Here is a 24,699-nt window from a genome sequence, read left to right as displayed (position 1 = left end):
TATTTGGTTTTTTGAGACGGAGTCTTGCTCTGTTGCCCAGGCTGGGGTGCAGTGGCCGGATCTCAGCTCACTGCAAGCTCCGCCTCCTGGGTTTACGCCATTCTCCTGCCTCAGCCTCCTGAGTAGCTGGGACTACAGGCGTCCACCACCTCGCCTGGTTAGTTTTTTGTATTTTTTAGTAGAGGTGGGGTTTCACCATGTTAGCCAGGATGGTCTCGATCTCCTGACCTCGTGATCCACCCGTCTCGGCCTCCCAAAGTGCTGGGATTACAGGCGTGAGCCACCGCGCCCGGCCATTTTTCAAAATTTTATAAGTAATCTATAAAATTTTAATCTTGACCATAAGTTGTAACTTCCATAAGCCTTTTATAACCTTTATTAATGAGTTGGTTAATGCTTTGAGAAAACATTGTTAATGCTGGTCTTGCATCAGCATGCATTTGACATTAATGATTAATTTATAGAGAAACTAAACTTATTTTATCTCTCAAAATTGGCTTTTACAATCTCACATGCCCACTTCCTCTGTGATAGTCCCTGGGCCTTGAGGAGTTAAATAGCTTTAATTTCTGGCTCCATGTCTCAGGAACGCAGTTTATTTTGACTGGCATCTTCTACTGGCCTGAAGATGAGGCTTTAATTGATGTCAGTGTTCAACATTTAGCAAGACTTGGTGTCCCTCTTAGACCCAGTAGTCAAAGCTCTTTAACTCAGTATCACAAGGACTTTAAAAGCCCATATAGAAAGATAAATGAATGTAATAACCTTAAAGTTAAAAAAATTCTTTTTTTTTTTTTTTTCCTGAGATAGAGTCTTGCTCTGTCACCCAGGCTAGAGTGCAGTGGCACTATCTCAGCTCACTGCAACCTCTGCCTTCCAGGTTTGAGTGATTCTCCTGTCTCAGCCTCCCGAGTAGCTGGGACTACAGGCACCTGCTACCAGGCTGACTAATTTTTGTAATATTAGTAGAGATGGAGTTTTACCATATTGGTTAGGCTAGTCTCAAACTCCTGACCTCAGGTGATCCACCCACCTCAGTCTCCCAAAGAGCTGGGATTACAGGCATGAACCAACATGCCCAGCAAAAAAAATTCTTTTAATCTCACTTTTTTTTCAGCAAACCAAAACTTGATAATAATGGCATAGGAATTGTTTCAGTAAACCATAAAATTTGTTAGGCTGGTTACCAAAGGGCAAAAGAAAAAACCTTCAGCACTGCACCAAATATTATGTTGGAAGAAAACATTTCCTTTACACCTTTAAGAAAACATTGTTTGCATCAGTCCACAACAAATAGAACTCAAGGAAAAAAACTTAAATGAGCTGAAAAATAAGTTGAAGAGCATTACTGTCTTGCCCTTTAAAAGAGGAGAGAAAACCAAAAATGGCAAGCTATAATAGAAGTTGAAATTTGGGTTAAAAAATATTTAAATCTCTTATGATTTATTAACAGTAAATCAATCACTTAAGAAAGTTTCATTGCTCTTACCAATTATTCACTGCATTTTTTTCATTTACATCAAGCCCAATCTCTGGAAAGACCATTATAATTTCCCTTTAATAGACAACTTGATCACATAAAAGTTTTTTTTTAAATAAATCCTCTTATTATGACTTACAAAGACTGTTCATGCCATGCTTGGACTTTCTGGTTTGTCCTGAACATCTTTCTTTCTTTCTTTCTCCCTTCCTTCCTTCCTTTCTCTTCTTTCTTCTTTCTTTCTTTCTTTCTTTCTTTCTTTCTTTCTTTCTTTCTTTCTTTCTTTCTTTCTCTTTTTTCTTTCTTTCTCTCTCTCCTTTCTTCCTTCCTTCTCCTTTCTTTTCTCTCTCTCCTTTCTTCCTTCCTTCCTTCCTTCCTTCCTTTTCCTTTCTTTTCTCTCTCTCTCTCTCTTTCTTTCTTGACAAAGTCTCACTGTGTCACTCAAGCTGGAGTGCAGTGGCACGATCTCAGCTCACTACAACCTCCACCTCCCAGGTTCAAGTGATTATCATGCCTCAGCCTCCTGAGTAGCTAGAATTTCAAGCACAAACCACCATGCCTGACTCATTTTTTATAATTCTAGTAGAGATGGAGTTTTACCATGTTGACCAGGCTGGTCTTGAACTCCTGACCTCAGTTGATCCACCCACCTCGGCCTCCCAAAGTGCTGGGATTACAGGTGTGAGCCACTATGCCTGGTCAAACACCCCTCTTTGTTAAACAACCAGTCATTTTATTCTAGGACTAAACTTACCATACAAGGTTCTTGCTCATATAAAATTGTTTCTCATGACTGGTCACAGTGGCTCACGTCTGTAGTCTCAGCACTTTGGGAGGCCAAGGCAGGAGGATCACCTGAGGTCAGGAGTTCGAGACCAGCCTGCCCAACATGGTGAAACCCCGTCTCTACTAAAAATACAAAAATTAGCTGGGTGTGGTGGCAGGCACCTGTAATCCCAGCTATTGGGAGGCTGAAACAGGATAATTGCTTGAACCTGGGAGGCAGACATTTCAGTGAGCTGAGATAAAGCCAATGCACTCCAGCCTGGGTGAGAAGAGCAAAACTCCGTCGCAAAAAAAAAAAAAAAAGAAAAAATTCTCTTTAAGCCTCCTTACCAACAAAACCCAACCAAACAAACAAAATAAAACTTTTTTTTAAAATATAACTTACTTTACATCTCTCTCATTTCCTGGTTTCTTTTACCTTTTTAATATAACCATATAATCTTTAAATAAGCTTTGAATTAGACAAAAATTGTTCACTTTTTTTTTTTTTTTTTGGAAAGAATGTTTTCTGGCCAGGCACAGTGGCTCACGCCTCTAATCCCAACACTGTGGGAGGCCAAGGCAGGCAGATCACTTGAGGTCAGGAGTTCAAGAACAGCCTGGGCAACATGGTGAAACTCAGTCTCTACTAAAAATACAAAAATTAGCTGGGCATGAGCACCTGTAATTTCATTTACTCGGGAGGCTGAGGCAGCAGAATTGCTTGAACCCAGGAGGCAGAGGTTGCATTGAGCCAAGGTCACACAACTGCACTCCAGCCTGGGTAACACAGCAAGGCTCCATCTCAAAAAAAAGAAGTACATCTTATAGATTCATAAAAATCTTTTATTTTCCTTAGACTTGCAAATTCTTTATAACCTGTTTCACTACCCTAGGCAATTGTCAGCTAAATTGCCTTCAAGTTGCATACTAAAGGAAACAACTCAGATGAAAATCAAATAGCAAAATTTATATCATAAGGTATGGAGAAAAAACTATGGTGTGCTAGAGGGAAATTAAAACAGATTTAATTGCCAATTTAACATAAAATTATAGAAATTATAAAGGCCTTTTAAATATATATACACACACACATACACAAAGATCCTATAGCTTTTACTTCAGAACTTTAGCCATGAGATAAATACAAATTCACCAGCTTGCAAAAAGAACCTGTTGGATCCAAACAATGGTTTTTATTTTAATAGGAAAAGTAACAGCAGACTTAAAGCAGGCAGAAAAGAAAATAGAGAAAAAGAGGACTTAGGAACTCTATAGTTGCTGATTGACCTTAGGGCTCTCTTTCCTTAATGTAAATGTGCACAAAGACCATATTACTTTTCATTTTACATAAAGTCTGGCAAGTAGAGATGCCATAAAACCTATGGAGTGCTTTCAAGGTGATTATTCTCATAGTTTTCTCCTCATTCTTAGATTATTTGTTTCCCACTTTTTTTATTTTTTCTTAAAAGGAGGCACTGAGCTGTGGCCTAGGGTTTTTGTGTGGTGGATGGATGTGTACTGCTTGTGGGCAGGACTCCAAAGTGTGTCACCACTGAGTCATTTCCACCCTCTGTTTCTCTCTCCAGAGGTCTATGACCTCTGAAAGGGCTCAGAACGCTGAGTGTCAGCCCTTATATGTGTTTCTTAGACAAGCCTTTTTTTTAAAATTAATTTTTGTTGTGGATTTCCTCGTGGGGCCACTGCACATCACAGGGGGTGAATCCCCCAGACACTCCCATGAGGCCCCCAGTCACCCAGGGGTGCCTTTCAGCAGGGAGGAGCAAATGCCCTGTCTCTTAGGTGCTAAGAAAACTTAGTCTCTCATTTACCTATGAAAACAACAGTTCAGTTCCTCACACAAATATGCACAGAGAAGCCAAATTTAGATTAATTTTGAGAGCATCTCTGAACTAGAATTAGGATCCTTAAACAACAACTTCCTAGGAGAGCAAAAAAAAACCAACAGCCAAGACCACTTCCTGTAAACTGTGCTCAGCCACCCTTACTTTGTAGCTCTCATCCGCCATTACACACACCAAGGTCAAATCCTCTCACAGTGTAAGATAATCTCTGATACTCCCAAAGCCCAAGAGGTCAGGTCATACAATACAGGAAAACAGAGCTTTAGACCTAAGAAAAATCTGCTCGTGACTCTTAAAACTCCACAGAGAAAACAGAACACCTCAAAAAGGGTGAGTGGTGCCTTTGTTTGAATTATTTAAGGAGGATTAAGTCATTGGAAGCCTTCACTAGATTTTTTGGTAGTGCATATGGCAAAGAGGGAAGGAGGTTAGGATGCAAGAAAAGTAAATAAAAAAAATTTTTTTTGTTAGGTGCAATGGCTCATGCCTGTAATCCCAGCACTTTGGGAGGCCAAGGTGGATGGATCATTTGAGGTCAGGAATTCGAGACCATCCTGGCCAACATGGTGAAACCCCGTCTCTACTAAACATACAAAAATTAACTGGGTGTGGTGGCACGCGCCTGTAGTTCCAGCTACTCAGGAGGTTGAGGCAGAAGAATCGCTTGAATCTGGGAGGTGGAGGCTGTAGTGAGCCGAGATCATGCCACTGCACTCCAGCCTGGGTGACAGAGTGAGACTCCATATAAAAAAATACAAATACAAATACAAAAACAAAAATTAGCCGGGCCTTAGTGGTACGCACCTGTAATCCCAGCTACTCGGGAGGCTGAGGCAGGAGAATCGCTTGAACCCGGGAGGCAGAGGTTGTGCTGGGCCAAGATCACACCACTGCATTCCAGGCTGAGTGACAGAATGAGACCTTGTCCCTGCCACCAAAAAAAAGAATTTTTTTTTTAAACAGAAAACAAACACAGAAACCAAGCACATGGTTTTTGGGTTTTTTTTGTTTTTTGTTTTCCCTCTTTGCAGCTGCAAGAAATTTTAGCCAAATTAGAGAGGCTTTGTTACCCATATTTTGGAATTCGCACTCGGATTTGACAAAGTCACGTAGAGTTGGTCAAATCTAATGGGAGAAAGACTAGAACATACAACAATAACAACAAACCCAACAATATGGTCACTAAGCACTCTAATGGTAAAGAGAAATTAAGACCAGCTGGTTGTTAAACTTTAGCCAAGAGGCCGGGCGCGGTGGCTCACGCCTGTAATCCCAGCACTTTGGGAGGCCGAGGCGGGCGGATCACAAGGTCAGGAGATCGAGACCATGGTGAAACCCCGTCTCTACTAAAAAATAGAAAAAAAATTAGCCAGGTGCAGTGGCGGGCGCCTGTAGTCCCAGCTACTCGGGAGGCTGAGGTAGGAGAATGGCGTGAACCCGGGAGGCGGAGCTTGCAGTGAGCCGAGATTGCCACTGCACTCCAGCCTGGGCGACAGAGCGAGACTCCGTCTCAAAACAAAAAAAAAAAAAAAAAAACTTTAGCCAAGACAAAACCCCAATTCAGCTACTTAGGTAGGGATGGGTCTCAGGCTGAAGACTGCTCTCTACCATCTTAGAAGCAGGAAAAAACTCAAACTCATCTTCCCTGCTGGGAGCGAGCTCAAACTCCATAAAGGAATTACCTGCCTTCAATCATCATGGAAGCAAGAGATCTTCTTGCTGCAAGCAAGTAAAACTACAAACAAGGGAGTGGTACAGCAAAATAAACTTTAGATCTCCACCAAATTTTGGGAGATCAGGGATTCTCTGGAGGGGGTGCATCCGACCTCAGCAAATTGTCCTATTGGTCTGAGCCATAAAGGTAGCTCATGCTGGTCCCAAGCACTGATAGGAGATTTGCCAAAGGTCTGGGGCATCTCCACTCAGAATCCTTCTATGGAGATGGTTACTAAAATGTGAACCCCGAATATCTGAGACAGGTCTTAGTTAATAAAGAAAGTTTATTTTGCCGAGGTTGAGGACACGCGTCCGTGACACGGCCTCAGGAGGTCCTGACGACATGGTGCTCAAGGTGGTCAGAGCAGAGTTTGGTTTTATACATTTTAGGGAGACGTGAGACATCAATCAACATATTTACATGTGAACATTGGTTCCGTCCGGAAAGGTGGGACAACTTGAAGCAAAGGTGGGACAACTCCATGAGGAGGGGGCTTCCAGGTCATAGGTAGATAAGAGACAAATGGTTGCATTCTTTTGAGTTTCTGAGTAGCCTCTCCAAAGAAGGCAATCGGATATGCATTTATCTCAGTGAGCAGAGGGGTGACTGAATAGAAGGCGAAGCAGGTTTTTCCCAAGCAATTCCCAGCTTGACCTTTTCCCTTTAGCTTAGCAATCTGGAGGCCCCAAGATTTATTTTCCTTTCACAGCCCCTGCACTATGAAACACACATCTATGAAGATGGAGATGTTCTGAGGCTCCTGGGAGCCTTGGTACGTCGTAGCTGGTGCTGGATGGGGCGCAGGGTCCCTGGGAGGCATGGACAGAGGATGCTCCACCATAGTTGTAGATCCTGGGATTTCATGATTTTTGCAGTAAGTCTGTGCCTGTCCCTGATCTGCTTGTATCTCCCTAGAAAATTCAGGCCCTCTGAGGCCACATGAAGGCTGCAGATACATCCAACTAAAAGATGTCCTGTACCTGGATTCTCTTTTTCCCAACCCGATAACCAAGCATAAAGTTGACGTTTTCTTCTGTGACATCTGCCTAACAGCTTTCTCCTGCCTTTCAGTATCTTTACTGCCTATTAAAGTAGCACAGTGCTCCCTGGGCCTGCACTGCTTATAGAGGCTGACCCTTACCTGTTTGTGGCAGGGGATCTTCCGATCTTCCAGCGCTTTGCCTTTTCTCTGGGGTAAACATTGAGAGAAACACTGAGTTCTACTTCTTTTGTTGTTGTTTTGAGACAGGGTTTCATTACTGTCACCCAGGCTGGAGTCAGTGGCTCGATCTCAGCTCACTGCAACCTCTGCCTCCCAGGCTCAAGGGATCCTCCCGTTTCAGCCTCCCGAGTAGTTGCGACCACAGGTACGCACCACTGTACCTGGCTAATTTTTGTAATTTTTTTGTAGAGACAAGGTTTCACCATGTTGCCCAGGCAGGTCTCGAACTCCTCAGCTCAAGTGATCCACCCGCCTCGGCCTCCCACAGGGCTGGGATTACAGGTGTGAGCCACCGCGCCTGGCTGAGTAGTGGTTTTTGTTTTGTTTTTTAGACGGAGCCTCGCTCTGCCGCCCAGGCTGGAGTGCAGTGATGCGGTCTCAGCTCACTGCAAGCTCCGCCTCCTGGATTCACGCCATTTTCCTGCCTCAGTCTCCCGAGCAGCTGGGGCTACAGACGCCCACAACCTTGCCCAGCTAATTTTTTGTATTTTTAGTAGGGCCCAAGTTTCACCGTATTAGCCAGGATGGTGTCGATCTCCTGACCTCCTGATTTGCCCGCCTCGGCCTCCCAAAGAACTGGGATTACAGGCGTGAGCCACCGCGCCTGGCCAGACTGAGTAGTTTTAAATTGACTTCTAGGAGGTGCCTGTCTCTTCTGTACTGGGAACTGGAGTATTCCCTCACAGCGCGGTCTCTGCTAACCTCCTATCCTAGGTCCCTATGGTATGGGAGGCCCCAGTTCTACTTCCGCTCCTTAGCATTCTCCTGGTTTAGAGTCTCGTGGGGCGTCATTCTCTCCAGATGGTGAAATTTTATTTCAGGAAGTTTTCTAGCTCACTACCTTTAAGAATGTTCTTTTCGGCCGGGTGCAGTGGCTCACGCCTGTAATCCCAGCACTTCGGGAGGCCGAGGCAGGTGGATCACAAGGTCAGGGGATCGAGACCATCCTGGCTAACATGGTGAAACCCCATCTCTACTAAAAATACAAAAAAATTAGCCGGGCGTGGTGGCGGGTGCCTGTAATCCTAGCTACTCAGGAGGCTGAGGCAGGAGAATGGCCTGAACCTGGGAGGCAGAGCTTGCAGTGAGCTGAGATGGTGCCACTGCACTCCAGCCTGGGCCACAGAGCGAGACTCCGTCTCAAAAAACAAACAAACAAAAAGAATGTTCTTTTCTGGCCAGGCATAGTGGCTCATGCCTGTAATCTCAGCACTTTGGGAGGCTGAGGTGGGTGGGTCACTGGAGGTCAGGAGTTCGAGACCAGCCTGACCAACATGGTGAAACCCCATCTATACTAAAAATACAAAAATTGGCTGGGCATGGTGTTGCATGCCTGTAGTCCCAGCTACTTGGGAGGCTGAGGCAGGAGAATCACTTGAACCCAGGAGATGGAGGTTGCAGTGAGCTGAGATCACACCAGTGCACTCCAGCCTGGGCAAGAGAGCAAGACTCTCTCTCAAAAAAAAAAAAAAAAAAAAGTTCTTTTCTTAAATCTTCAATTGACATATTTCTCTCTTTTCTTTACAATGTGTTATTGTTAAAGAAACCCTATCGTTTGTCCTGTAGAGTTTATCTCAGTGTGGACTATCCTGTTCACATTCCTGTGGTGGCATTTAACATACTCTTCTGAACCTGAATTTCCTGTAAAGTGGTGGTAGTAATATTTAGAGCGGTGATTCTCAACCAGGGACAACTTTGCCATCCAGAGACCAATAGGCAAATCGTGTATCTGATGAGTAATTTTAGAAAACAAAGAATGATCCAAACTCAATAAAAAGAAAACAGGCCAGGCACGGTGGCTCGCTCCTATAATCCCAGTAATTTGGGAGACTGAGGTAGGAAGATCACTTGAGCCCAGGAGTTTGAGACCGGCTTGGGCAACATAGCAAGAACTCGTCTCTAAAAAAAACAACAAATAAAAAATTAGCTAATATGATGGGATGTATCTGTAGACCCAGCTACTGGGGAGGCTGAAGTAGCAGGGTTCCTTGAGCCCGGGAGGTCAAGGCTTCAGTGAATCATGATTGTGCCACTGTGCTCCATCCTGGGTGACAGAGTGAAATGGAAGGAAGGGAGGGATGGAGGGAGGGAAGGAAGATACACGGAAGGATTGCTTGAACTCAGGAGTTCAAGCCCGCCTGGGAGACATAGGGGGACTCTGTCTCTACAACAACAGCAACAAAAGTAGCCGGGTGTGGTGGGTCCCAGCAACTCAGAAGGCTGAGGTGGGAAGATTGTTTGAACCCAGGATGTTGAGGCTTCAGTGAGCCATGATCATGCCACGGCATTCCAGCCTGGGTGACAGAGTGAGGAAAGAAAGAGACAGAGAGAGGATGGCAGGAAGGAAGGAAGGGAGGGAGGTAGGGAAAGAAGGAGGAAGGAAGGGAGGGAGGGAAAGACAGAGAACAGAGAGAGGGAAAGGGAAGGAAGGAAGGGAGGGAGAGAGGGAGGGAAGGAAGGAAGGAAGGAGAAAAGACAACCTACAGAATGGGAGAAAATATTTGAAAAACATTTTATCATATATCTGATAAGGGTATGGTATCCAGAATATACATTTAAAAAAAACTTTCATAACTCAACAGCAAAAAGACAAACAATTCAATTAAAAATGTGAGCAGGGAGCGGCCGGGCACAGCGACTTAAACCTGTAATCCCAGCATTTTGGGAGGCTGAGGCGGGCAGATCACAAGGTCAGGAGATTGAGACCATCCTGGCTAATACAGTGAAACCCTGTCTCTACTAAAAATACAAAAACAAAATTAGCTGGGCATGGTGGCGGGTGCCTGTAGTCCCAGCTACTTGGGAGGCTGAGGTGGAGAATGGCATGAACCTGGGAGGTGGAGCTTGCAGTAAGCCGAGATCGTGCCACTGCACTCCAGCCTGGGCGACAGAGCAAGACCCTGTCTCGAAAAAAAAAAAAAAAAAAAAAAAAAAGGAGCAGAGAGCTTGAATAGATATTTCTCCAAAGAAGATATGCACATGGCTAGAAGTCACATGAAAAGAGGCTTCACATTACTGGTCATTAGGTAAATGCAAATGAAAATCACAGTGAAACACCACTTCATACCCATGAGGCTGGCTATAATTTTTTTAAAGAGAAAATAAGGGCTGACAAGTATGAGGGAAAATTGGAACCCTTGCACACTGCTGGTAGAATGTAAAATGGTGCAACCATTGTAAAACACACTTCGGTGTTGTCTCAAAAAGTTAAAAATAGGCCGGGCGCGGTGGCTCATGCCTGTAATCCCAGCACTTTGGGAGGCCGAGGCGGGTGGATCACAAGATCAGGAGATCGAGACCACGCTGAAACCCCATCTCTACTAAAAATACAAAAAATTAGCCGGCCGCAGTGGTGGGCACCTGTAGTCCCAGCTACTCAGGAGGCTGAGGCAGGAGAATGGCATGATCCTGGGAGGCAGAGCTTGAAGTGAGCTGAGATTGCACTACTGCACTCCAGCCAGGGGGACAGAGCGAGACTCTGTCTCAAAAAAAAAAAAAAAAAAAAAAAGTTAAAAATAGAATTACTATATGATCTAGCAATTCCACTCCTAGGTATATATCCACAAAAATCAAAACAAGTATTCAACCCAAAAACTATACACAAATGTTTACTGCAGTGCTATTCACAATAGCCAAAAGGCAGATACCCATCAGCTGACAAATGGATTAAAAATGTAGTATGTTCGGGCTCAGTGGCTCATGCCTGTAATCCTAGCACTTTGGGAAGCCGAGGCGGGTGGATCACCTGAGGTCAGGAGTTCGAGACCAGCCTGGCCAACATGGCGAAAACCCGTCTCTAACAAAAATACAAAAATCAGCCAGGTGCAGTGGTGCATGCCTGTAACCCCAGCTACTCCAGAGGCTGAGGCACAAGAATCGCTTGAACCTGGGAGGCAGAGGCTGCAGTGAGCCGCGATCCGAACACTGCACTACAGCCTGGGTGACAGAGTGAGGCTCTGTCAAAAAAAAAAAAAAAAAGTAGTACATTCATACAATGGAATACTATTTGGCCAAACAAAGAACTGAAGGGTGAGGCGCAGTGGCTCATGCCTATAATCCCAGCACTTTGGGAGGTTGAGGTGAGAGGATTGCTTGAGCTCAAGAGTTCAAGACCAGCCTGAGCAACATGGTAAAACCCCATCTCTACAAAAAATACCAAAATTAGCCAGGCGTGGTGGTGCACACCTGTAGTCCCAGCTGCTTGGGAGGCTGAGGCAGGAGGATGGCTTGAGCAATCTCAGGCTGTAGTGAGCCAAAATCGCACCCTGCACTCCAGCCCGGGCCATAGAGCAAAACCCTGCCTAAAAAAAAAAAACAGGCCTGGAACGGTGGCTCACGCCTGTAATCCCAGCACTTTGGGAAGCCGAGGTGGGCAGATCACCTGTGGTTAGGAGTTCAAGACCATCCTGGCCAACAGAGTGACACTCTGTCTCTACTAAAAACACAAAAATTAGCAAGGTGCAGTGGTGTGCGCCTGTAATCCCGGCTACTGGGGAGGCTGAGGCAGGAGAATCACTTGAACTTGGGAGGCAGAGGTTGCAACGAGCTGAGGTGGCACCACTGCACTCTAGCCGGGGGCAACAGAGTGAGACTCCATCTCAAAAAACAAAATCTGATACTGATACACACTACAACGTAGTTAAACCTTGAAAACATTATCCTGCATGAAAGAAGCTATACACAAAAGCCACATATATTGTATTATTCCTTTTATATCAAATATCCAGAACAGACCAATTCATAGAGAAAGAATGTGGATTTGTGGTTGCTAGGAGCTGGGAGAGGGAGAAATGGGAAGTGACTGCTAATGCACACAGGGTTTCCTTTTGGGTTAATGAAAATATTTTGGAGCTATGTAGTAGTGATGGTTGTACAACATTTTACTAAATGCCACTGGATTGTACACTATAAAATGATTAAAATGATAAATTTTATGTTAGATATTTGTTACCACAATTTTAAAAGAATCAATCAGTATAATTATTCATATCAAAAAAAAAAAACAAAAGGGAGAAGTCATATGATCATCTCAATAACAGAAAAAGCATTTGACAACATAGATTCCTAATAAAAATGCTCAGCAAACTACAAATCGAAGGGAACTTCCTCAGTCTTACAGCTACAAAAAATCTTCGGCTAACATTAAACTTAATGGTGAGAGACTGAACACTTTCCCTCGAAGAGTGGGAATAAGGCAAAGATGTCCGCTTTTACCACTTTTGTTCAACATTACACTGGAGGTTCCCGCCAGTGCAATAAGGAGAACAATGAAGGGAAGGAAGGGAGGGAAAAAGGAAAAAGAAACAAAAGGAATCCAGATTTGAATGAAAGGTTAAACAATCCTCTTTTTTTCTTTTCTTTTTTTGTAGAAACAGCAGGGCGGTGGCAGGTTGGCGGTGTCTCTCTACTTTGCCCAGGCTGGTCTTGAACTCCTGGCCTCAAGCGATCCTCCCACCTCAGTCTCCCAAAATGCTGGGATTACAGGCACAGTCACCATAAAACTATCTTTATATGCATACTACATGACTGTCTATGTAAAAAAGTAGATTCTACAAAAAACCTACTGGAGCTAACGTGTGCTTAGCCACTGCATTCAGTCTAATTATTTCTTACAAACCTCTTTAGTCAAGAAAACTAGGAAATACGGCCGGGCGCGGTGGCTCACACCTGTAATCCCAGCACTTTGGGAGGCCGAGGCGGGTGGATAACGAGGTCAGGAGATCGAGACCTTCCTAGCTAACACGGTGAAACCCCATCTCTACTAAAAATACAAAAATTAGCCAGGCATGGTGGCAGGCGCCTATAGTCCCAGCTACTCGGGAGGCTGATACAGGAGAATGGCGGGTGAACCCAGGAGGTGGAGCTTGCATGGAGCCAAGATGGCGCCACTGCATTCCAGCCTGGGCGACAGAGCGAGATTCCGTCTCTTAAAAAAAAAAACTAGGAAATACATTTTTTTTGAAAAAGAAAACGCATTGTACTGTTACTGATATTTCTTAATTAAATTTAAAATAATGTTTTTACTTAATCTCTTTAGATCTATATATTTTTCCTTTCACTGAAAATCTTGGTTCTAATGCATAATATATTCACTCTTTTTTGCTGTCTCCATATATACACAGTAGTCCCTTATAATCCTTGGTTTCACTTTCCATGATTACAGTTACTTGTGGTCAACCACAGTCTGAAAATACTACATGGAAAATTCCAGAAATAAACAATTCATAAGTTTTGAATTGAGGGGCGTGATGAAATCTTGCATCCTCCCATTGCATCCTGCCTAGGATGTGAATCGCCCCTTTGTCCAGCGTCTCCATGCTGTATACACTCCCCACCCATCAGTCACTTTGCAGTTATCAGATCAATTGTTACCGTTCTGCAGTGCTTTTGCTCAGGTTCCCCTTATTTTACTTAATATCGGTCCCAAAGCCCGAGACTAGTGATGCTGGCAGCTCAGATACGCCAAAGAGAAGCCATAAATTCCTTTCTTTAAGTGTAAAGGTGAACGTTCTTGATTTAATAAGGAAAGAAAAAAATGTATGCTGAGGTTGCTAAGATCTGTGATAGAAACAGATCTATCCATGAAATTGTAAAGAAGGAAAAAGAAATTTGTGCCAGTTTTGCTGTCACACCCCAAACTGCAAAAGTTACACCGCGGTATGTGATAAGTGCTTAGTTCAGATGGAAAAGGCATTGCATTTGTGGGTGGGAGAGATTAAACAGGTTTCAACTGGCAGCATACAGATTTGGTACTATTCGTGGTTTCAGGACCCACTGGGAGTACATATATAAGTACGTGTGTGTGTGTGTGTGTGTGTGTGTGTAGCAATATCAGGCTGGGTGCAGTGGCTCATGCCTGTAAATCCCAGCACTCTGGGAGGCTGAGGCAGGCAGATCACTTGAGGTCAGGAGTTTGAGACCAGCCTGGCCAACATGGTGAAACACTGTCTCTACTAAAAACTAGCTGGGCATTCTGGCGTGCGCCTGTAGTCCTAGCTACCTGGGAGGCTGAGGTGGGAGAATCACTTGAACCCAGGAGGCGGAGGTTGCAGTGAGCCAAGATCACACCATTGTACTCCAGCCTAGGCAACAGAGCAAGACCCTGTCTCAAAAAAGAAACAAAAAACAAAGCAAAACAAAAATAAATAAAGTAGCAATATCAATATTATTACTGACACTAGGATTATTTAAAACCATTTCAGATTTCTTTGCTTTTCTTTTTGTTCTCAGGATATAACCTATAAGGAATATATAGGCCGGACATGGTGCCTCATGCCTGTAACCCCAGCACTTTGAGAGGCTGAGGCAGGCAGATCACCTGAGGTCAAGAGTTCAAGACCAGCTTGGCCAACATAGTGAAACCCCGTCCTTACAAAAATACTAAAGTTAGCTGGGCATGATTACAGGTGCCTGTAATCCCAGCTACTTGGGAAACTGAGGCGGGAGAATCGCTTGAACCCGGGAAGCGGAGGTTGCAGTGAGCTGAGATCACACCATTGCACTCCAGCCTGGGTTATAGCATGAGACTCCATCTCAAAAAAAAAACAAAAAGGAATACATCGACATTACTGTATGGTTTTTTGTTTTTGTTTTTTATTTTTTGAGATCGGGTCTCGCTCTGTTGCCCAGGCTGCCCAGGCTGGAGTGCAATGGCGCAATCTTGACTCACTGCAACTTCCGCTTCCTGGGTTCAAGCGATTCTCCCGCCTCAGCCTCCTGAGTAGCTGGGATTACAGGCATGTGCCACCACGCCCAACTAATTTTGGTATTTTAGTAGAGATGGGGTTTCACCATGTTGGCCAGGCTGGTCTCAAACTCCTGACCTCAGGTGATCTGCCTGCCTTGGCCTCCCAAAGGACTGGGATTACAGCCGTGAGCCACCGTGCCCAGCCACATTACCGTGTTTTAAATTCACTTGAATTTGTTATTTTTTGCTGGGCTTGGTGGCTCACGCCTGTAATCCCAACACCTTGGCACTTGGAGAGGCTGAGGCGGGCGGATAACCTGAGGTCAGGAGCATGAAACCAGCCTGGCCAACATGGTGAAACCCTGTCTCTACTAAAAATACAAAAATTAGCCAGGCATGGTGGTGGTGCGCACCTGTAATCCCAGCTACTTGGGAGGCTGAGGCAGGAGAATCTCTTGAACCCAGGAGGCAGAGGTTGCAGTGTGCTGAGATCATGCCACTGCACTCTAGCCTGGGCAACAGAATGAAACTCCATCCCTCCCCCCGCAAAAAAAAAGAATTTCTTATTTTCTCTGTGGTTGAGCCACTAATTTGATACACAATATCATAGAAAATATAGCCTAACTGAAAGCTTACGTGCTTATACTTTACTGGGACGTGCAATTCCAGGGAATCAGGCCTGAGGGAACAGGAAAGTGAGGCTGGGAAAACGAGAGGGCTAATTCAAGGGGCTGCCTACTGCTTGGTACTAAGTGCGTTGGTCGATCCCACGGTCTATTCCCAGAGAGACCATATGAATGAGTGCATCATGGGACAGCACACCGCACAGCGAGAGATGACAAGATTTTATCCTGTGGCTCCTGTCAACAAATCAACTCAAATAAATGAGTCAGGCATGGTAGTATTTGCCTATGGTCCCAGTTACTTGGGAGGCTGAGGTCAGAGGATTACTTGAGCCCACAAGTTTAAGACCAACACGGGCAACTTAGGGAGACCCCACCTCTATATAAAATACAGATAAAAAAATTAAGAGGGCGTGGTGGCACACACCTGTGGTCCCAACTATTTGGGAGGCTTAAGTGGGAGGATTGCTTGAGCCCCTGAGGTCAGGGCTGCAGTAAGCCGTGATCACGCCATGCACTCCAGGCTAAGAGACAGAATGAGACCCTCTCTCTCTCTCTGTCTTTTCTTTTCTTTTCTTTTCTTTCTTTCTTTTTTTTTTCTTTTTTTTTTTTTTGAGGCAGGGTTTTATTCCTGCCACCCACGCTGGAGTGCAGTGGCACATTCACAACTCACTGCAGCCTTGACCTCTGGGGCTCAAGCGAATCCTCCTGCCTTGGCCTCCTGAGTAGCTGAGACTGTTAATGGTGGAGGATTTCCAGGTTTTTGGCATCTTGAACAAAGAATTGAACAAAATACACAAAGAAGGAAAGAATGAAGGGATTTATTGCAAATGAAAGTACACTCCACAGTGTGGGAGCAGGCCCGAGCATAGAGGCTCAAGGGCCCCATTACAGAATTTTTGGGAGTTTAAATATCCCCTAGAGGATTCCATTGGTTACTTCGGGTACACCCTACATAAATGGAGAGAATGAAGTAAAGTTACAAAGTTATTTACACATAGGTTTTATGGAGAGGATATTTCCTGTTATAGCTGAAGTATGAATCGGCCTTATGTTCCCTGCCTCCAGACCCTATTTTCCTGCCTCAGGACTATAGGCATGTGCCACTGCGCCCAGCTAATTTTTGTATTTTTTGTAGAGAGGGGATTTTACCATGTTGCCCAGGCTGGTCTTGAACTCCTAGCCTCAAGGAATCCACCCCTCCTCAGCCTCCCAAAGTGCTGGGATTATAGGTATGAGCCATCACGCCCAGCTGAGAGCCTATCTAAAATAAATAAATAAATATATAAATTCCACTCACAAAGATTGTCTTTTTTTTTTTTTTTTTTTTAAACAGTGTCTCTCTCTGTTGCCCAGGCTGGAGTGCAGTGGTGTGATCTCGACTCACTGCAACCTCTGCCTCCTGTGTTCAAGTGATTCTCCTGCCTCAACCTCCCAGGTAGCTGGGATTACAGGCGCCCACCACCACACCCAGCTAATTTTTGTGTTTTTATTAGAGATGGAGTTTCATCATGTTGGCCAGACTGGTCTCAAACTCCTGACCTCAGGTGATCCAGCCACCTCGGCCTGCTAAGGTGCTGGGTTTACAGGCGTGAGCCACCACGCCCGGCCAAGGATTATCTTTTTTTTTTTTTTTTTTTTGAGACGGAGTCTTGCTCTGTCGCCCAGGCTGGAGTGCAATGGCGCAATCTCGGCTCACTGCAAGCTCCGCCTCCCGGGTTCACGCCATTCTCCTGCCTCAGCCTCCCGAGTAGCTGGGACTACAGGCGCCCGTCACTGCGCCCGGCTAATTTTTTTCTATTTTTTGTAGAGACGGGGTTTCACCATGGTCTCGATCTCCTGACCTTGTGATCCGCCCGCCTCGGCCTCCCAAAGTGCTGGGATTACAGGCGTGAGCCACCGCGCCCGGCGGATTATCTTTTTAAAAAAAGAGAGACTTCATTCTAATGAACAGTTTGCAAACCAGAGAGATGCATCCTTCAGTGAAAACAAAGGTACCTTCCAAGAGAAAAAAGAGAGGAGTTGTGTTTTACAAAGAAAGCTCCGCCCAGGTTCTCACTATGGTCTACTTATGCAAATGAGGGACACAATCTTGTCTAGTTCTGATTGACTGATGTTTGTTGAGTTCTGATTCGTCGATACAGGCCATAGTCTATTGATTAGGTCCATGTCTTTGCCTGTTTGTGTTGCTCTAAAGGAATGCCTAAGACTGAATAATTTATAAAGAACAGAGGGTTATTAGGCTCACAGTTCTGCAGCTGTACAAGAAGCATGGCACCAGCATCTGTCTCTGATAAGGGCCTCAGGAAGTTTTCCACTCATGACAAAAGGTGAAGGGGAACAGGCTTGTGCAGATAACATGGATAGAGAAGAGGCAAGAGAGAGGGGAGGAGGTGCCATGCTCTTTTCAACAATCAGTTATCTTGAGAGCTAAGAGTGAGACCTCCCTCCCTCCCACAAGAACAGCATCAAGCTATTAATGAGGGATCCACCCCCATCGCCCAAGCACCTCCCACACGGCCCCACCTCCAACATAGGGGATCAAACTTCAGCATGAGACTTGGTGGAGCCAAACAAACCATATTCAAACAATAGCAGTTCAGGAAGTGAAATGGGATTTTCCAGCAGCAGTGATTTCAGGCAGGATGAACAAGGACAGGTATGAAAGTCCCAACGTTACATGAGCATGTGGGTTTCCGGGAATGCAGGTTACGTGGGTGACCTAGAGACAGCGAATGGCCGCTTGGCTGTATTCTGAATTCAGGCCAACTTAGCCACTCAGGATCCATCTTGAAGGACCGGCTCTTTCAGGGGTCACACTCCCATCTCTTATTGGCCAAAAATCTGCTCTGCAGGACATTGTTTCCACTGCACTTCTGGGTCACACACAGATAAGCACTACGCTGGTCCATGGTGTCTCCTGCTCCAGTAGCAATAGAAATGCTCCAGGGTGGGAGTCCAAAGCGTGTAGTACACGTGCAAGTGACATGCTGTTGCACTGGGTCTGTGCAAGCTGGTCACCATGGGGGTGACCATCCAAGTAGAACTGGTCAGCACAGAAGTGGCTGGGGGTGCAACAAGTGACCAAGGGCCTTGGAGATAGGTAAGACTGCAAAGATCTCAGGTGAAATGTAAGAGATGTTGGATGCAATCCCTTCCTTGCACTGCTCACTCCCTCCCGTTATATCTAGTCCCATAGTTCTCCATGACCGTAGGAACAAAATGCCCTCATTCCTTCCAAGAGGGACGGTAGGAGTCCAAACATTCATAAAAATCCCTTTTGATGTAGTAGCCAGCAACAATCTCTACAAAGACTCAAGGTGAGCTAGCTGGTGAAAAAAACTAAGCTCTCTGCAGCTGCAACTGGTCACAAGGCTGTAAGTGATCATCATCATCTCCTTCCTCCATAATTTCGCATTTCCCTCACCCTTGGCTAGTACTTTGGTTGGCCTAAATGCTCTCCCAGCCTGGGCAATCCAGACTTTTATTTCAGAAGGGTCTTAGCCTTTAATTACCTTCCCTTGTCGGGCTGTGGTTGTTGCAATTGCTTGTTTTCTGTTATCACTAGGTGTGGAAGTGACAAAAGATGTCCTGGTAAGTCCCCTGAGCTCCAGACACACTCCTGATTCTGTGGTGTATAACAGCAACCCTGGCCCCTCATTGTAAACAGGGGGATTACCCTGCTGGTCTGACAACTCCTCCACTCGCAGGTTTACGGCACGAGGTGTCCAAAGTGTCCAGGTAGTCATTGCAGCAAGCAGTTCAATGGAAACTACACTATGTCTCCTGGGAAACATGCCCCCCCACAACCAGGCAGAGGCTAAGACTGTAGGAACGATTTAAATGCAAATGGGTTATTTAAACCATCTGTAGGCAGGTCTGTTGCTTTTCCTCCCTTTCCCATTCTGCCAGCTCAGGTGTTAAACTTTTTCACAGTTCACAAATCATGCAATTTTTTTTTTTTTTTTTGAGACGGAGTCTCGCTCTGTCGCCCAGGCTGGAGTGCAGTGGCCGGATCTCAGCTCACTGCAAGCTCCGCCTCCCGGGTTCACGCCATTCTCCTGCCTCAGCCTCCCGAGTAGCTGGGACTATAGGCGCCCGCCACCTCGTCCAGCTAGTTTTTTGTATTTTTAGTAGAGACGGGGTTTCACTGGGTTAGCCAGGATGGTCTCGATCTCCTGACCTCATGATCTGCCCACCTCAGCCTTCCAAAGTGCTGAGATTACAGGCTTGAGCCACCGCGCCCGGCCGCAATTTTTTATAAACACATTTTTTTTTTTTTTTTGAGACGGAGTCTCACTCTGTCGTCCAGGCTGGAGTCCAGTGGCGCGATCTTGGCTCACTGCAAGCTCCGCTTCCCGGTTCAAATGATTCTCCTATCTCAATCTCCCTAGTAGCTGGGACTAAAGGTGCATGCCACCACGCCCAGCTAATTTTTTGTATCTTTAGTAGAGACGGGGTTTCACTGTGTTAGCCAGGATGGTCTCGATCTTCTGACCTCATGATCTGCCCACCTCAGCCTTCCAAAGTGCTGAGATTACAGGCGTGAGCCACCGCACCTGGCTCAGAGATTTTTTTTTAAAAGAGCAGTAGGCCGGGTGTGGTGGCTCACGCCTGTAATCCCAGCACTTTGGGAAGTTGAGGCAGGCGGATCACAAGGTCAGGAGTTCAAGACCATCCTGGCTAACATGGTGAAACCCTGTCTCTACGAAAAATACAAAAAGCCGGGCTTGGTGGTGGGCACCTGTAGTCCCAGCTACTCAGGAGGCTGAGGCAGGAGAATGGCGTGAACTCGGGAGGTGGAGCTTGCAGTGAGCTAAGATCACGCCACTGCACTCCAGCCTGGGCGACACAGCAAGACTCAGTCTCCAAAAAAAAAAACAAAACAAAACCAAGAGCAATAAAATATTTCTGCTTTAAAGTCACCTGTTATCAGCATTTCTTAGCCCAACACCTGAAATTAAAGTGGTTCTTCTTTTCTCTTCTGATTTGAGATGCTCTAATTAAATCCCATCTCTCTGCATCCCACAGGCAGTGGCTTTATCTCCCAATTGACTTCCCTTAGTGTTACTCTTGTAAGTCCACCTGTTTTCCTAGGCCCTTTCTCTAAGGGGCTAGCCTGGGCCAAATATTTATAGACCTTGTACTCCACGTGCAGCCCAGTTCTAGGCACTGGGGATTCAGCGGTGGCCAAAGCAAGCTTGGTTTCTGTAACCCTTCTAGAATACAGAGTGAGGAGGTAAACAATAAACAGGTAAATCAGATACTGCCATGTAGTAATAAATGCTTTGGGGAAAATGCAACATGTTTAGGTCTTCTATGAGATGCATTTTTATTATTTATTTATTTATTTATTTTTGAGACAGAGTTTCGCTCTTGTCACCCAGGCAGGAGTGCAGTGGCCCGATCTCAGCTCACTGCAACCTCCGCCTCCCAGGTTCAAGGGATTCTCCTGCCTCAGCCTCCTGAATAGCTGCAATAACAGGCACGCGCCACCATGCCCGGCTAATTTTTGTATTCAGTAGAGTCGGGGTTTCACCATGTTGGCCAGGCTGGTCTCAAACTCCTTACCTCGTGATCCACCCGCCTCGGCCTCCCAAAGCGATGAGATTACAGATGAGACTGCATTATCTTATGCTGAGATCTGAATGTCAAAAGGGGCCAATCATGTGAGGACTCAAGGAAACAGGGTCTTGCAGATGCAAAGTCCCTGATGTCTAAATAGGAATAATGAGGTGAAAGTTTGAGAGAAGTGACTTGGCACCAATGAGGTCAGAGAAGCCACAGGAGCCAGCTATAGGGCATTTTAGGCCACAGTAAAGAGCTTGGATTCTATTTTAAGGACAATGGGAAGCCAATAGAATGTTTTAAGCAGGAGCATGATAGAATCTGATTTACTTTACTTATTATTTTCTATATACACAGAGGTCTCACTGTGTTGCCAAAGCTGGTCTTCTGGGCTTAAGCAATCCTCTTGCCCTGGGTGGAATTTTTAAATCCACTTTGGATTAAAATAGAAACTGGGTTCGGTGGTGCAGGCCTGTTAGACCAAGCTACTCCAAAGGCTGAGGCATGAAGATAGCTTGAGTTCTGGAGTGTGAGACCAGCCTGGGAAACATGGTGAAACCCCATCTCTACAAAAAATACAAGAATGAACCTGCTGTGAGCAATCCCATTACTGGCTGTATACCCAAAGGAATATAAATCATTCTGCTATAAAGACATACGCACATGTATGTTCATTGCAGCACTATTTATATTAGCAAAGACATGGATGCCTATCAATGATCAAATGGATAAAGAAAATGTGGTACATATACACCATGGAATACCTTGCACTATAAAAAAGAATGTGATCATGTCCTTTGCAGGGACATGGATGAAGCTGGAAGCCATCATCCTCAGCAAACTAATGCAGAAACAGAAAAGCAAACACCTCATGTCCTTCCTCGTAAGTGGGGGTTAAACAATGAGAACACATGGACACAGGGAGGGGAACAACATACACGGGGCTTGTCCGGAGGTGCGGGGAAGGGGAGGGAGCGCATTAGGACAAACACCTAATGCGTGTAGGGCTTAAACCTAGAGGATGGGTGGACAGGTGCAGCAAACCACCATGGCACATATATACCTATGTAACAAACCTGCATGTTCTGCACATGTATCCTGGAACATAAAGTAAAATAAAATAAATGAATTAGTCTGGTGTGGTGGTGTGTGCCTGTAGTCTCAGCTACTTGGGAGGCTGAGGTGAGAGGATCGCTTGCACCCTGGAGGTTGAGGCTGCGGTGAGCCATGATCATGCCACTGTACTCTGGCCTGAGCAACAGAGGGAGGCCCTGTCTCAAAAAAAAAAAAAGAAAGAAAGAAAGAAAAAAAAAGAGAGAAGGGAAAAGAAAAGAAAGAAAAGAGAAAAGAAAATAAACGAGAAAAGAAAAGAAAGAAAAGAAGGCCAGGCACAGTGGCTCACACCTGTAATTCCAGCACTTTGGGAGGCCAAGGAGGGTGGATCACCTGAGGTCAGGAGTTCAAGACCAGCCTGGCCAACCTGGAGAAACCCCCATCTCTACTTAAAAATACAAAAATTAGCCAGGCGTGCTGGCACGTGCCTTTAATCCCAGCTATTTGGGAGGCCGAGGTAGGAGAATTGCTTGAACCTGGAAAGTGGAGGTTGCAGTGGGCCGAGATAGTGCCACTGCACTCCAGCCTGGGTGACAGAGCAAGACTCTGTCTCAAAAAAAAAAAAAGTGGGCTGCATGTGGTGTCTCACGCCTGGAATTCCAGCACCTTGGGAGGCTGAGGTGGGCAGATCAGGAGGTCAGGAGATCAAGACCATCCTGGCCAACACGGTGAAACCCCGTCTCTACTAAAAATACAAAAAAATTAGCCGGGTGTGGTGGCGGGCGCCTGTAGTCCCAGCTACTCGGGAGGCTGAGGCAGGAGAATGGTGTGAACCCAGGAAGCAGAGCTTGCAGTGAGCCAAGATCGCACCACTGCACTCCAGCCTGGACTACAAGAGTGAGACTCTGTCTCAAAAATAAAATATAAATAAAAAAGAAAAGAAAAGAAAAAAAGAAAAGGCAAGCCAATAACTGGTAACACTTTTCACACTCTTCATCTTGAACTTATCAAAAAAAGTTTGAGTTTCTTCCCAGGTCTGTGTCTCCCATGGCAAATAGAGGCTATGAGGCTTCTTTCAATTCTGATTGACTTGCAGAGTAATTTTCCTTAAAATTGAATTAGTTGACATCTTTTTTTTTCTTTTCTTTTTTTCTTTTTGTGACAGAGTTTCACTCCTGTCTCCCAGGCTGGAGTACAATGGTGTGATCTTGGCTCACCACAACCTCCGCCTCCTGGGTTCCAGTGATTCTCCTGCCTCAGCCTCCCAAGTAGCTGGGATTACAGGCGTGGGCCACCACACCTGGCTAATTTTTGTATTTTTTGTGAAGATGGGGTTTTACCATGTTGGCCAGGCTGGTCTTGAACTCCTGACCTCAGGTGATCCACCCGCCTCGGACTTCCAAAGTGCTGGGATGACAGGCGTGTGAGCCACCACGCCTGGCCAACACCATTTTTAAATGGGGAGATTTCACATAGAAATCCAAATGTGTAGAATTTTTCTTTTCAAATTAGCATATTTTACTTTTTAAGGTATACAATGTGATGTTTTTCAAATAAAATTTATCATATATGACATGATGTTTTGAAATATGTGTACTTTGTGGAATGGCTAAATGAAGCTGATTAACATGCATCACCTCACATGTATTTTTTTGTGATGCGAATGTATGTGCTCTTAAAAAAAATGGGCAGTTTTGGCAATACATGGAAGCCATCCTCTACAGCTAAAAGGCAGAAACCATCTGTTTTTTGTTATGTTTTGTTTTTGTTTGTTTTTTTGAGACACGGTCTTGGTCTTGCTCTGTTACCCAGGCTGGAGTGCGGTGGTGACTATGGCTCACTGCAACCTCTGCCTCCTGGGTTTAAGTGATCATCCCTGCCTCGGCGTCCTAACTAGCTAGAACTATAGATGCGTGCTAACACACTCAGCTAATTTTTTTTTTTTTTTTTTTTGAGACAGAGTCTCGCTCTGTCGCCCAGGCTGGAGTGCATTGGCACGATCTCAGCTCACTGCAACCTCTGCCTCCCAGGTTCAAGCAATTCTCCTGCCTCAGCCTCCCCAGTAGCTGAGACTACAGGCGTCCGCCACCACGCCTGGCTAATTTTTTTTTTTTTTTTTAGTGGAGACGGAGTTTCACCGTGTTACCCAGGATGGTCTCGATCTCCTGACCTTGTGATCTGCCCGCCTCAGCCTCCCAAAGTGCTGGGATTACAAGTGTGAGCCACCGCGCCCCGCACACACTTGGCTAATTAAAAAAAAAAAAAAAAAAAATTTTGTAGAGACAGCCTCACTATATTGCCCAGGCTGGTCCCCAACTCCTGGGCTCAAGCAATCCTCCCACCTTGGCTTCCCAGAGTGCTGGGATTACAGGCAAGAATTAGCCGTGCGCGGTGGCACCACCGTGCCTGCTGGCAAGTATATATCTTGAGTGAGAATTACACAATTCCTGAAGACACCTGACTTTGCCACCTCTCATTTAGTTTACCTGAACCCAGTGTTTTTGGTGAGGTTGAACAACCCTGAGTCTCCTTTGAGCTTTGAGTTGCCGTAATAAATTCTCTAGAGTAGCAGCTGTCTGCTTCCAAGTTTGCCTTCGGGGGTTTTTAATTAATTGACATTTTATTTATTTATTTATTTACTTATTTTTGAGAGGGAGTCTCACTCTATCGCCCAGGCTGAAATGCAGTGGGGCAATCTGGGCTCACTGCAACCTCCGCC

At 45.3% G+C, this 24,699-nt stretch overlaps 1 long non-coding RNA gene across 1 annotated transcript; it reads left to right on the top strand.

Annotated features, from left to right (window-relative positions):
* The first annotated feature begins 4,359 nt into the window (after positions 1 to 4,359).
* Positions 4,360 to 24,424, top strand: LOC140709949 (uncharacterized). Its single transcript, XR_012090766.1, has 3 exons — positions 4,360 to 4,440; positions 21,731 to 21,810; positions 24,102 to 24,424. It is a non-coding gene; the product is annotated as an uncharacterized lncRNA (long non-coding RNA).
* Positions 24,425 to 24,699: the final 275 nt, after the last annotated feature.

Source organism: Chlorocebus sabaeus, chromosome 23, assembly GCF_047675955.1.
Source record: "Chlorocebus sabaeus isolate Y175 chromosome 23, mChlSab1.0.hap1, whole genome shotgun sequence".
Lineage (NCBI taxonomy): Eukaryota > Metazoa > Chordata > Mammalia > Primates > Cercopithecidae > Chlorocebus > Chlorocebus sabaeus.
Note: the sequence above shows the minus strand (reverse complement) of the source record. Positions and strands in the feature narration are given on the sequence as shown.